This window comes from Dreissena polymorpha, chromosome 6 (genome assembly GCF_020536995.1).
Source record: "Dreissena polymorpha isolate Duluth1 chromosome 6, UMN_Dpol_1.0, whole genome shotgun sequence".
Classification (NCBI taxonomy): domain Eukaryota; kingdom Metazoa; phylum Mollusca; class Bivalvia; order Myida; family Dreissenidae; genus Dreissena; species Dreissena polymorpha.
Genome location: NC_068360.1, coordinates 39,335,520 through 39,350,242, shown reverse-complemented (window position 1 = coordinate 39,350,242; position 14,723 = coordinate 39,335,520). Strand labels below are relative to the sequence as shown.

Below are 14,723 nucleotides of genomic sequence, written 5' to 3'. Positions count from 1 at the left end.
ATGTCGTAAATTGGATTTTAGGATTATTCAACTCCTTAGTGATAACCTCAATTCGATCAAAGTGTTCATTGTCTCCTAAACTATGGCATTTTACATAACAACCATAACGTTTGAGTAACAAGTTATGGATTTGTGGTCCTTCGTGTTGTGTTGATGGCCATTTTGGACGCCGTGTTGGATTTCTGTGTAACATAATTAGATTACATTTTGTCTGATGATGTAAATGTGATATTAATGTGTTGTTTGCTCTCTGAAACCTGGGTATATACACTAAATTCATCAAATTTGAGTTGATAGTTACATAATTATATTTTATGATCATAAATATGTTTTGTCGGCCATTTTGGCGACCATTTCGGACGCTGTGTTGGATTTGTGTGCAATTTAATAAACTTAAACAATGTCTAATGATCTTAATGTGTTCTTTGCCACCTGAAACCTATGTATAGACACAAAAATCGTCAAATTTTAGTTGATAGTAACATAGTTATGATCATTAATAGGTTTTGGGGACCATCTTTGTGGCCATCTTTGCGGCCATCTTGGCTGCCATCTTGGCGGCCATCTTGGAGGCTATTTTGGCGGCCATCTTGGCGGCCATCTTGGCGGCCATCTTGGCGGCCATTTTGGCGGCCATTTTGGCGGCCATCTTGGCGGCCATTTTGGACGCCATGTTGGATTTCTGTGTAACATAATTAACTTACACTTTGTTTGATGATATAAATGTGTTCTTTGCCCCCTGAAACCTAGGTATATACACCAAATTCATCAAATTTAAGTTGATAGTTACATAGTTATGATCATAAATAGGTTTTGGCGGCCATCTTGGCGGCCATTTTCGACGCCGTGTTGGATTTGTGTGTACTATATTTAACGTAAACAATTTTTGATGGTCATTATGTGTTTTTTGCCCCTTGAAACCTGGGTACAGACACCAAATTCATTAAATTTGATTGGATTGTAACATAGTTATGATCATTAATAGGTCTTGGCGGCCATCTTGGCGGCCATCTTGAAAAAAAAACTTTCCGGAGGTCCGATTGTGGTAAACTTTTTATATGTTTTAAGGACCTTCCACACTACCAGGATCAGTTAAAATACCTTTTGTAGCAATGTTTTGGGGGTCAAAGTGTATATTGACCCTACTATTTTGGAGGTTCGCTAGTTTTTATGAACTTTTCTTGCAATCTCATTAATATTCATAGATATGCAAGTGTATTAATTTGCATATTTAACTGCAGATCATACTAGGTAATAATCATAATCCGCATTTCAACACCAAACTTTTGTTTTAGAAACAATTTTGAAGAAATATTTGAAAATTATACTAGCTAAAGTAGCTATTTAGTCAAAGCCTGACGGTTGCCATAGAAACAGCTCAATAATAACTGATAGCTGCCCAACTGAGATTGTTATCACACATTTTGTTTCTTTATATTGAGTATACAATCAAGTAAGATAGGTGTTGTTTTGCCCCCCTGAGTGGTACACCCCAACCCATCTGACTGATAGACTACTGCATGCAAGTGATGTTACGTTGGTTCACTACCCAGAGATGTGTCAAGCAGATGTATGATATATGTGCCTGCATGCAGGTGCTGGTACTGTGGTTCAATATGCAGACATGTGTAATGCAGATGTGTGATATGTGTGCTTGCATGATGTTGATATTATTTTGGTTCACCAGCCAGACATATGTCAAGCAGATGTGTGATATATGTGCCTGCATGCAGGTGCTGGTACTGTGGTTCAATATGCAGACATGTGTCAAGCAGATGTGTGGTATGTGTGCTTGCACTCTGGTGATATTACTTTGGTTCACCAGCCAGACATGTGTCAAGCAGATGTATGATTTATGTGCCTGCATGCAGGTGCTGGTACTGTGTTTCAATATGCAGACATGTGTCAAGCAGATGTTTGATGTGTACCTGCATGCGGGTGCTGGTACTTTGGTTCACCAGCCAGACATGTGTCAAGCATATGTGTGATATATGTGCCTGCATGAAGGTGCTGGTGCTTTGGTTCACCAGTAAGACATGTGTCAAGCAGATATGTGATATGTGTGCCTGCACGTTTCAACAAAGTGTGTAAACTGCCTATTCAAACTATGTGTCAAGCCAGGTACAATCTGCATTTCATGTTTGTGCCTCTGTCCGTATATACGTGGCGTAATTTTAATTACTTTGGTAAGATAGCGATATTGAAAACTTGTGAACCTGTCTCGGGATTTTACCTCACTGTATAAGCGACCTATTTATGCCAAAATTGACACAAGCCGAAACTATCATATTATGCGTGTATTTCTCATTGTCATTATTGTCATTTTGTAAAAATATTATGAAGTTGAAGTCCACTCTGTCAGTATTAAATTCATTATAATACTTCAATAAAAACGGAGTTATGTTCAGAGAAGTTCTCAGATTTGTGTCAGTGTGTTTACGTATTTCTCTAGTACATTGTTTAACCTCAGTTATATCATTGTGGTTGACAAAAGTCTGATACAATTAAAATCACTATATGACCCGCGTCATTTGAAAATGGGTATAAAGCCATATTCGGCCATAGTAGTTCCAGACCAGGGACTACACAGTCACTCAATCTAGTCCGGATCTACACTGTCCGCTATAAAGTCACGCATGGTTTCGTGGTCTCGTTATCGGAAAGGGCAGCTCCTGAACAGAATGCGCGGATGCGCAAGCTTCTTTGTAGCAGCGATGACCGAATATGACATAAGATCGCATTAATTGTCTAATAAGGTAGAAACTCGCCATGTAGAACCCAGTAAGGCCATATTCTTAATTTTGTGACTCGAAATACAACTTTGTAGTATCAGTCGGTAGTATCTTTCATATATGTAAACAAGAGCCTCCATTTTCTAATTATAATTTGGGACAATATGCTTCTAAATATCACATCAATGTTTTGATCTTTGGTCATTGAACTCGAAATATTACCCATAAAATATGTTTTTGCAGCAGATACAGAGTTATGTGGTCGCAAATTGTTATATGGAGCTTCTAAGTACTTGTCCAAAACTAGGATTCTTCTGTTATATTTTTGTCTACGTTTTGTGCATTGGAAAAGTACCATATCTGGTGACCCCGAAGTAATGCATAAAGATTCAATTGATTAACTGTGGTAGATAAAGAAATATGAACATGTTGCTCGCAAATGGTAACCACACTATTTTGCCGACAGATATATGCATGGCACTTAAACTATTCCATGAATAACCGAGCTATGATTGGATGAATGGGTTGGGTACTTGTCATAGTGTATGGCAACATGTGTATGAGAATTATTACAAATACATTGCATACGTTTGATACATTGAACGTCTAGTGGATATTTACGGACTCATTTTTGTGAAAATTAACCGATAGAGTGCTGTGATTTAATTGGCATTATGAATAGCGAGTATATGAACGGTTAAATTAAAACTTCAACTATATATGCTGATCATTTATTCCAACTCACTCACATCACAAGATAGAGTCAAGGTAGTTTTACAGTTTCATATTTAAATGAAGTACACTTAAAAGTAAGTTGCAGATTTCGGTAATATAATTCTATACATTGTATGCGGAAAATGAAACGATCTTAGTCGAAACAGTAAAAAATTATAACTTTACAACACTAACGAAGAATAAAGTAAATACAAGAAGAATAACACACATACAGGTAAATAAACCAACACTACAGTGATCATTTTAACAAACCAAACATTATTTCTTATATGGCAATACATGTGCGGCATAGTAGCTTTAACTATTTTCTTAATACACCCATGAACATAACATGAATTCTCGTGTTGAAACCAGTAATGCCTTTTCATACTTTTATTCTGAAATAGCAAACATTTTGTCGGCATACCTTAACAAATACAATGTCCACCATTCATTTCCAATAAAGAACTCATATTTGTTAAGGGAGTATAACATATTGTTTAATATGCTTATTAAATTAACACATGTGTAAACAGTTTTGTTTGTTTTGTTATGAAATTAGATATCGGTGTCATATGTTCTTTTTCAGTGAACAGAAAAAAAAGTACATGGAAACGCATATACACGAAATGACGCCATTTGCAAGAACTGCATGGTAACAATTCAGATGACATTCAGTTACTGAACAAGTTTACATTTAGCCGACGTCTATTTCTTCTGCTCTATCTTAGCACCGAATGGACCCTCATACGTGTCCACTTGACAATCCCATTTCTGTTGCCCCTAGACAAAGAAAACACATATATTAAAATTATTATTTTATTGTCTGATAAACAATTGTAGGTATTTATGGAAATGCGTTACAGAGAAAAAAGGAATAAATTCTAAAATTGCTTGTATCTGAATAAGGTTATGAATTCCAAAAAGACAGTTTACAAATTGTAGTTACAAAGTTATCTCTTTTTTTTAATACATAATAATCATCTAATATTTTAATAGACAAGATCGGACAATACGTTGGCTGTCAGTATCACTAAAAGAACACAAGTCTCGAATAATTGCTGATTTTAGCGACAATTTACAGATCAAATCACAGTAACGAATCGCATATCACAATGTTTTACTATACATGTTATTTTTGTTTCATCAAGTAATAAAATTATTAATCATTTTTCGAATTTGGCGAGCAATCGAGCGGGCTGATGGCAGGGCTGGCAGCAGGAACTATTTATTCGAAGAAGACATTTGTCTAGCATGGATGGATATTGAAATACAGAAATAATCAAACTATCGAAATCATTTGGAGTTTAATCCGGTTGCATCGGCATTGTGTTTTGTCGTAGCGGGACACAAATAAGTTAAAAGGCAAGTAGTGGCCGAAATATTATGCAACTCGTTATCTGTTTTATATTGTATAGTATGTCAGGAATTGTCAAACAAACATACATGTTTATTAAGAAACGCTGTAATGGCCAAAATTAGAAGTTGAGTGTTGGGTGATGTACTTAATCAAAACAGGCGGAACACATCCAAATAGGTTTAAAATAGGAACTATAAAGTACTGCTACTGATAACATTCGATTAATAATAAATAACTTGTCTGTTTCAATTATTTATAAATTACTGATTAGAAGTCTTTATAATTTGGCTTTTTTAAGTAATCCGCATGATGAGACAGAGTGTCACCGGATCACTTGGGTTTAGGTCAACGTCACAAATCAATGTCAAAGATCAAAACGTAGTCTTAAGCAAATTAAAGATTTTGAAATAAATGTGCAGTAGTTAAAAGCACACTATTACCAACTTCTTTGGTTAAAGGTAAAGGTCACACTTAAGGGTCAGAGGTTCAAACAACTAATTGAGTCTTTGTCAAAACTTCACTTGAGTTTTATTTTAATTACTGGTGTATCTATGTGACAACGGCATGTTTGTTTATAAAGGCAATACATATAAAATATTTAGCCAGTAGTAACTACTATGATCACATTGTCGGCCTCGATTAAATTCATCGAATAATTATTGTATAATGATACTCGCTAAAAACGGAAATATGAAACTGGTCTTTTAACGTACCTTAGCATCTTTTCCCCTGGAAACTATGATATTCTTGATGTAGTTCCAACCATTGACAAGCTGCAATTCCATATAGACTTTTTGAAAGCAAACAATAATAATCGCCCATTACACGCATTATTGTTATACACAAAAAATGTTAAACCCGTTTTTACAAATACAGTTTCAGACTTCACGACGGACAATATAATAAGAAAATATAAGTCTGTATATATGGTTCTACCAATGTCGCTTCTATAATTATCATAATTTGTTTAATATTTTCATACGTAGTAATTAGAGCAGACGAACACAAATTACAAATACAATTCACAGTGCCTGTCCATACCAATTTCACCAAGTTTTTACGCGCCTGTAATAAAACATAATTACCTGCTTTGTTGCTGTTTTTATTTCATCCACGACACAATTAGAGCTGCATATTTCGCTTGCGCAACTATGATTGGATCGTTTGGATTTGCAATTTCCGGACACCCTATACACTCCGGACGCCCATCCATTATTTATATCTTTCTCGTCCTGCAATTAACGAATTATAAATTACAATTCAAGACAATGAACACTATTATCATGCAACTTTAACAAAATATCACTTGTAACTAAATCTCGTACTTCTTTCATTCGAAACACTTGTATACGACTAATGCGTTTATATAGGAGTCCTTTCGCGATTTTTATCTAGAATTAATGGTGCAGAACGGTGTTTTTAAAGGCACTCGCTGAAGTTTTATTTTCCTTCTTAATCTTTTAATTACTTCTAAAAATAAAAATCTACACACACTCAAGTGAATAAAACAAATCGAAAGGAGATTATTATCTATCAGCAATGTCTTATTATGTTCTAACGTTTTATCCACAATATCGCCAAGCTGTACAGCAAAATGCGTTGACATATTTTTATCTATGCCTTTATGGGCATGTATTGTATAGGCAATCGGTGTCTTTCTTTCAATAAACTCTAGCGGAGAGTCACAAGAATTTCTCACCAGATAATGTTTCGGAAGTTTTATTATTTCTATTGTTTAGAAAGAAAAGGACATTACACTTGAAGTTCACGGTGCAAATTAACTGATAAATGGTCGTTAACGATTTTTGTCAGATTAGTTGATCGTTGAATGTTTTATATATTACAAACGTCCAAACCTATACACCATATTTTATAGACGGCTCTCAAATTGACTCTGTTACTTTAAGCTTTCATTAAACAAGCTTTTTCATGGAAAGCATAACATTTGAGATATGCGCTAAATTTATTATTTGAAAGCCGCATTCAATCGAACGGCTGAGTTGCATTCATGGAAAAGTCCAATTAAATTTGTCCTATCCCTACACTTTCAAGAAAAGTATTTTAAGCAATGAAAAAGCGAATATTATTTGAAAAAGTTGTTTCATAGAAAACAAATTTCGCGGAAAGTCGCTTAAACATTTTCGTTTGAAATGAGTAATACCTGTTTAATGATGCGTATTTAAGCGCGAAAGTAAAACGGTCTGATGTTGTATAGGACGACAAATCACATATGTATACGTGGGTATATATTCCTTTAACACTTTTCCGATGGTTTCTGTCAGGTTCATAGTGAATGCTCGAAAGTTTAAGTAAAACCTTTATTACATTTAAACAAGGCCATATAATTTTGCACTTTTCAAAGTATTGTAAAATTTGGAATGATGAATGAAGTAGTTACTGTCTGGTCATTCTGTATCATTCCAAGATCTGACATGTGACCTCTAAGTGTGACCTTGGCTTTTCAGATAATGACTAACAGTCTAACGCGCGACGCACCATTTTTACCTGCTGAATATTTGTCGTAGGTTATTTTCAAATGTTCATGATAAAGGATAGTTTAAGCCTAGATAAGCTCAGACGGACGGACGGAAGCACGCATGCAGTCATCGACCCGCGTGTGACACGTATATAAAAGGCCGCTCGAAAAAACGTGTCAACACAATCGTCAATCATAATGAATATTATGAATTAAAACATTTGAAAGCATATCACTTAAAAAACAGTACAATCGCCACAAAGATGCGCCAGTCAAAAACAGTGGTTAAGGTACATATTGCGCAATTTCAGAGCTGAGTTGTCTTATGTTTACATTTCATCCGAGGGATATGGTTATTGTATGAACCACTCCACCTCAGTATGCTCGACGGCCTACGCCGAATCGAGTAGGATAGCTTGCCTTTTCTTTGCAAAAGTCGTGCTAAATAATTTTATCAGATAAATGTTTGTTTCACTTTTTTTCAATGTTTGTTAAACGGGTAAATTGTTGGCCCGTTAATTTTCCTACCGTAAAATATTGAAGGGCGACAATTCAAATACAAAATAAAACAAGGTTGTATTTTCATGTATTGGTAGTTTGACCTTAGACTTGTACCATTTGGTCTTATACTCAAAACATATAGTTGCCTTTGCGAAATTTTTAATATTTGAAAAAGAGACTTTTTTGTCAAACAATTCGATATATTTTTACATTTATGACAGTCATTTAAGTGTGAATTGTTGGATAGTAAACAAATGTGATATACCACTCTGTTCCATTATTTGGACGTCTCCGAAGTAGTTATTGTTAATGAACACTTAGTAGGAATGACGAGGGTAACTCATTCGTCAAAGTGGGATGGTTATGTCAAACATAAGCATGTGTTCGTACCTTAACTTTTTGGTATTGAGGATAAACTTATTTTTATATAATGGTTTGGTAAGACCCCAATATCGGAGACATCCAGCTAATAATAATTACATTCCACGAACAACGCAATTAACTCTACCCGATCCGTCCTCGAAGTGGGTCGGTTATGTCAAACGAATATCATATGTTCGTAACTTATTGGAATCAGGACTTCTTGTTATTTAGGATTTACTTCTTTTTGTATAATGGTTTCGTACCACCCAAACATCAGATATATCATGCTGATAATAATTTAATACCACGAACAGCGCAATTAACTTTACCCGATAATAGCAATAATACATAAAAACGGGTTTCACACCTAAAATCGGTTACGCAGAACGAAGTAGGAGGGTAATCAAGGTTATATATTTTGAAAACTATGATGAAACTAGTTGAACAGGTGATACTAGTTTAACCGCATATGGTATGTTTACAACTTGACGTTGTAATTTTCCAGTCAGTGGTTGGGGGGATATGAAGTTTAAACTTATAATTGTCAGTCATGTACGCTAATACATATGAAGTGTAAAACATTAAATATTATGAGATTGCATTTATGTATAGGTCCACACGACGAAAAAAATGAAGGTGTGCACAGCCACAGTTCTTGACACCAACCGTCTAGTGATTTATGACAAATTTCTTTTGCCGACTTATGAAATTCGCACCATTAATAACATACACAAGATAAAAACAGTTTTTAATAGTTTCGTTTGACTCATGACAGGTAACCGAGCGTTCAAATAAGCGCTAGTACAAGATGGTTGCTTCCCTTTATTTAATTTTTTATGATTACAAAATGGTTTAACATGTGACTTTTACATACATTTTAAAGATACACAATATATTTTATAAGTGATTGTAAGATATCGACGTTATTTCTTTATGCACACTCACTTTTGTGCATGTAAATTTCATTTAAACTAGAAGGCCACGATAACACTGTGGTTGCCGAGGTTTCGATGACATTGTTGGTAAGGAAACAGTATTCGACGATTTTTGGCTGTTCCACATATGGACCAAATTTTGCATGTTGTGTTACTTTTTGTCTGTTCGTATTTTAATTTTCCTCGTGGCAACTGAGCTATACAACAATTGGCGCTACTGTTTTTCGTCTTTCGCAATTTGGTCAGGATCCACCCTGACCGATAATGAGACATTGAATTATTGCGTGACTTTATATCGGACAGGGTAGCTCCTGAAAAGACTACTCGATAACACAGGCTGGTCAAGAGCTACGCTGGACGCATAATGCATACGGCCGATGTTTGCTGCATGACGCGGGTCATTTGTGTATTTAAATGCAGAAAGACAAAAAGCATTTTCTGACATAAATTTAGGATATAGAATCTCTTGTATCTTGTTTTATTAAATAGTATTGTACCGTCAGCACTTAAACGGTATTTAATCGCAGTAACAAATTCTGAATGTAAAACACTAAAACATCAAATTAAGTTGAACACGCAAACCAAATAATATTAAATCAAAAATATGAGCACATGTATGTAACCAAAATTAGTTCAGGTATGGCTATACACATGCTACATATTAAGCTAAAAAGCTATGCAAATGTATTTAAAACTTCACTAAACAACGTGTGATTAATAAAAAATATTATACTGGATATGAACCAGAAGCAATATGTAGTCAAATGTAAAGCATATACCCTCATAAATTACCATTGAATAAATTACCATACAATTTGCTTACATATATTTAGACTGTATTAACATACGTTTCAAATGAACAAAACGTACGCAGTATGTGTTTATATTCTTATGAAATTTAACATCTGTGTAACATATTCTGTTCAGCAATGGGAATATAGCAAATAGAAACGCATATACCTATTATAATTTATCTTAATATATAATCATTTGCAAGAAAAACAGGGTAACAATGCAGACCTCATTCAGTTACGGCTTGGGTTTACAGGCAAACGACGTCAACCTCAAACATTTTAACGAGTCATTCCCATGTCGATATGACATCGAAAAAAAAAACATTGTATTCAGTATCGCGATATATGTCCTTTTGTGTCTGTTATGTCTGTATAAAAATACAATATATTAATAATATTGATTTCTATAATTACATTTAAAATAAAAAAGATGTTTATCAATACAAAATGATGCTGAATATAGAAAAAGAAAAAAATTGGATCCAACGGGGGATTGAACTAGGGTCTCCCGCGTGGTAGACAGACAATCTTAACGCGACGCTAATGTGCTCACCGGATTGCGTAACTGTTTACATTCTAAAGACCATATTTTACTACACAGATGAAGAAATCACTTGATTGCATCATTCAGGTCATTCGGTACGCAGTCGTACGCGTGTGTGTGTTAACGATGGATTAATTTATTATAATATTATGAATGTGAATAACAGTGTTGGGATATAAAACTGGAATGAAACTGGTGAGACTTCGTTATCGATTTCGTTAAAATATCGAATATACTCGAATAACGCGATGTGATGGGAACAATTGATGGATTAAATTTAAGAAAAGTTACAGTGTCAGTGAATTACCTTCTTTAACTTTTCGAAGGAAATCGATGTTAAATTAAAAGGGTAATTTTTTTATGAATAAGTCGTTTCTTTGTCATTCGATAAAAGAATGTCTTACATCAAGTGCTTTAAAATGGAAAAAATGGATGGCGATAAAAAAGTGTCTAAAATTTTAACTCGTCATGGAAGCAAATTAAACTTGACGAAAATAAACATGGTTATACACAACTTCGGTGAGTAGAAAAAGATCCATTAGATGTTTTCTTTTTTATGTCAGTAAGTAAAAAGTGTGTAAAAGGAAGAGTTGTTAATGAATATAGACTAAAACTAATCGGAAAAAAAACACAGTATTGAAAACATTTGCACTTCCTAAACTAATTTATGTATTAACAGTTCTCCCAAATCCACCAAATAATGTTATTAACGATATAAAATCAGCAATATTTAATTTCATATGGGACGGTAAGCCTGATAAAATAAAACGAACTCAGTTAATTCAATCTGTAGAAAATGGAGGTATCCAATTTACGAACATTGACTCATTCTTGAATGCAATCAAATGCAGCTGGGTTAAAAGATACCTAGATAATACCAATACGAGCAAATGGAAATTATTCTACCAGAAAATCCTAAAAAATATGGTGACTCCTTACTCTTTGAATGTAACATCAGCAATACTATCTTACATGAAATTGCAAACGAAAACATATTTCTGTCTGATGTTCTATCAGCATGGAGTGATGTGACTCATAACCTAGAAACCCAAACCAGCTGTAAAACTATTTTATGGAACAATAACGACATAACTTCAAACAATAAGACGTTTTTCTATAAAGATTGGTTTGAACGAAGCATTAAATAATCGACCAATTATATGACTACAGAATCAAGGATTTCTACTCTTTTAATGATATATGCTACATATACGGAATACCTTCAAATAACTTTCTGAAGTACTACACACTAATCAAAAGCATACCCATACATATTAAATCTGAAATCAATACAAATAATACACCATGTACTCAAACAACATTCGTAGAAAACATACTTAGAAGAACAAACTAAACGAATAAAATATTGTACACACTAAAAATTAAAAACCCTACAGAAAACTCCAAAACCCTAAATAAATGGCAAGTCCTTTTCGGAGAACATGAACTTAATTGGAAACACATATTTACCATGCCATATAAAGCAACTATTGAAAGCACACTGAGAAATGTTCAGTATAAATACATCCATAGAATTATAGCTACAAATAAATATCTATTTAAATGCAAATTATCTAACTAAAATCTGTGTGACTTCTGCGGTGAAAACATCGAAACTATAGAACATCTTTTTTGGGAGTGCAAACACATCCAGCCTATTTGGAATCAATTAGTATATTTTCTTGAACAACAGCAACTAAACGTTAAACTATCTTTCTTAAATGTAAGTTTCGGATTTTACTCATTGAAATCAATAGACTGTAATAATATTGTGAATTTTATTCTTATATTGATGAAATATTTTATCTTTAACATGAAGTGCAAAAATCAAGTACCAAATTTTAATTGTTTTGTCCATAGTCTTAAACTAAAAATCCAGATCGAGAAAGAAATAGCCCTCAGTAATGACACAGTACACATTTTTGAACAAAAATGGAATCGGATTAAATTCTCATAATGTTTGTCCACTTATATACATTTCACTCTATCGTTAGTTTATCTTTCTTAAATATTTGTGTATATATATATATATTTTTTTCAATCTTATAAGATCATTGTGAATATACAACAAAACACACAAGTCCAGTATGCTTTCTTCCGACTTTATACAACTCATTATTTTTCATAACTATTCTTCTGTTGTTCTTTCTTTTTTCTTTAAAAAAATATATATTGGCATATCTTGTATAACATGTCTGAACTTTATTGCTTTGTAAAATCACTATGCTGCATGATAATATACATGTATACATTGTATGTATTATATTGAACAAAAAAAAAAACAAAAAAAAAAAATATCGGCGGTGATAAATGCTAGATCATGCTTCACGTTCAGGTGTAGGTGACTACACACTTTGTAAAGTTCAAAATGGCAGCCATTTTTGTTTTTGGTATTTTACAGTGGTGAATCAAGAATTGTAGTTTGAACGAAACCGTCTGTGTTCTACTTGAGTGTGTAACATTTGGAACGCTGATTAAATTTGAATCGAGGCGTATAGCGATATTTCTCTCGTTACTTTTCTTTTGCGTGGAAATCTTAAGGACTATTTCGAGTTCCGTAAACGGGAAAGATCGAAATTTATATTACCACGCAATGTTAGATTCAGTTAATTTGATCTGTTATATTTTTTGCTTTTATCTTTGCAATTAAAAACTACTATTTTGATTGCATCAGGAATAAATTAAATATACAAAAAAACATTGTAGGATAAATAGAATACTATGTTAGTGTGATTGTGTACTTAAATGTATCCCACTCGTCTCAGAAATGCTTAAAAGGCTCGGCAAGCCTCGCTATGTAAACCTTTCTTCACTCGTGAGATAAATTTAAGTACAAAATCACACTAACATAGTATTCTCTATTTCTCTGATAACTATTTGTTTGTGAAGTTGATTCTACAAAGTCGCATTGCTATCACTGCTCGTCTAGTAGTACAACAATAATACAATAAAAAAGAGAAACTCGCAATATGATTGCACACAATGCTGAACTATAACAGTAAACTTGAAACAGTAACCTGTTCAACTTACTCATATTGTCCTCGCTAACCTGTAAAATATATGTTCCTAGCATGTTATAGCATATTAACACACAACCAACATATTCAAATCAATGAGAAAAAGAAAGGCAGTTCTTACTTTGTATTTTGGATCCAATCTTATTGCTGGAAATTTTCTCCACTCTTCGTCACTCCAAGCACAAGCCGAAATCAAGAATAAATGTATACATTTGAATTTTTTCAAATAGCAAAAAGAAATGTGAACAAAACAAACAGTGCATGTAACTGAACAAAACCAACTTTTCAACTTTTATGTAACTCACATCTGACAAATTAATTAAACAATGCATTTTGCATAGAAAACACGGTCAGTATAATGTTCAACACACTGTTTTTATCATAACCAAGCTTAAACACAAATACAATTTTATGTAAAATGCATTCAGATTAAACTTTATTTCAAGAAACGCAACAATCTTACCATCGTAGACCTGAAATTGAAATAAACATTTTTTTGCATACCACATATTTTGTTGATACAAAGGAATCAAGTGTACGGACCTCTGTCCAGCTGAAATAGAAAGGACTTTATCCAAACCTTCAGTAAAAACTAAACAGTTCGATCTGAATTATAAAAAGCAATCGTGCTGAAAATAAGACCTCTGACATAGCACATCGCAATTTATCAAAACAGTTCAATGTGTATGTATAAAACATTAATTGTTCTAAATTGAAAATACATTTTGCATAGCACAACCACATGTATCACGTTTAAAAACAGACCAAAAAAGTTCAATACGACCAGAAACACAATGTACTTACCATAGTCGACATGAAATGGAAATATTTTTTTCAAAGCACAACACAATTTGAAATCAATTGTACGGTGTGGAAATCAAATCTTGCATTACTAGTTATAACGCAAATGGTGTTCTTAACACTGCTGTACTTAAACTAAATTCACATTTTATATTGCATAATAGTCAAGACTTATCTTGAGTCCATTTCTGTTTCTCAACTTCGTACTTGTCCAAGCGACTTCTCATGAGTCAAATCTGAAAACTAGTCAAGCATAACAATGCATAAAACAAACGAAACCATGTGTTTACCTACTTGATGGTTTGTGTACAGTGTTGACAGCTTTCTGGATTCTCGAAACTTTTTTTTTACACGTTGTAAATCTGACTTATATTAACAATGTATGAGTCTCTAAGCTACCCAGCAAGCTATGGTGTAATGGGCAAAGCTGCTTGGGTCGCTTCCACTCAAAAGACATCCAAAGTCACAAATAATTCCAATGTTATA

At 33.6% G+C, this 14,723-nt stretch overlaps 1 long non-coding RNA gene across 1 annotated transcript; it reads right to left on the bottom strand.

Annotated features, from left to right (window-relative positions):
* Positions 1-3,676: 3,676 nt before the first annotated feature.
* Positions 3,677-13,747, bottom strand: LOC127833632 (uncharacterized). The gene is made up of 4 exons (XR_008027512.1): positions 13,558-13,747; positions 5,892-6,038; positions 5,520-5,579; positions 3,677-4,229 (listed from the first exon to the last, which is right to left on the bottom strand). It is a non-coding gene; the product is annotated as an uncharacterized LOC127833632 (long non-coding RNA).
* Between the last annotated feature and the right edge of the window lie 976 nt (positions 13,748-14,723).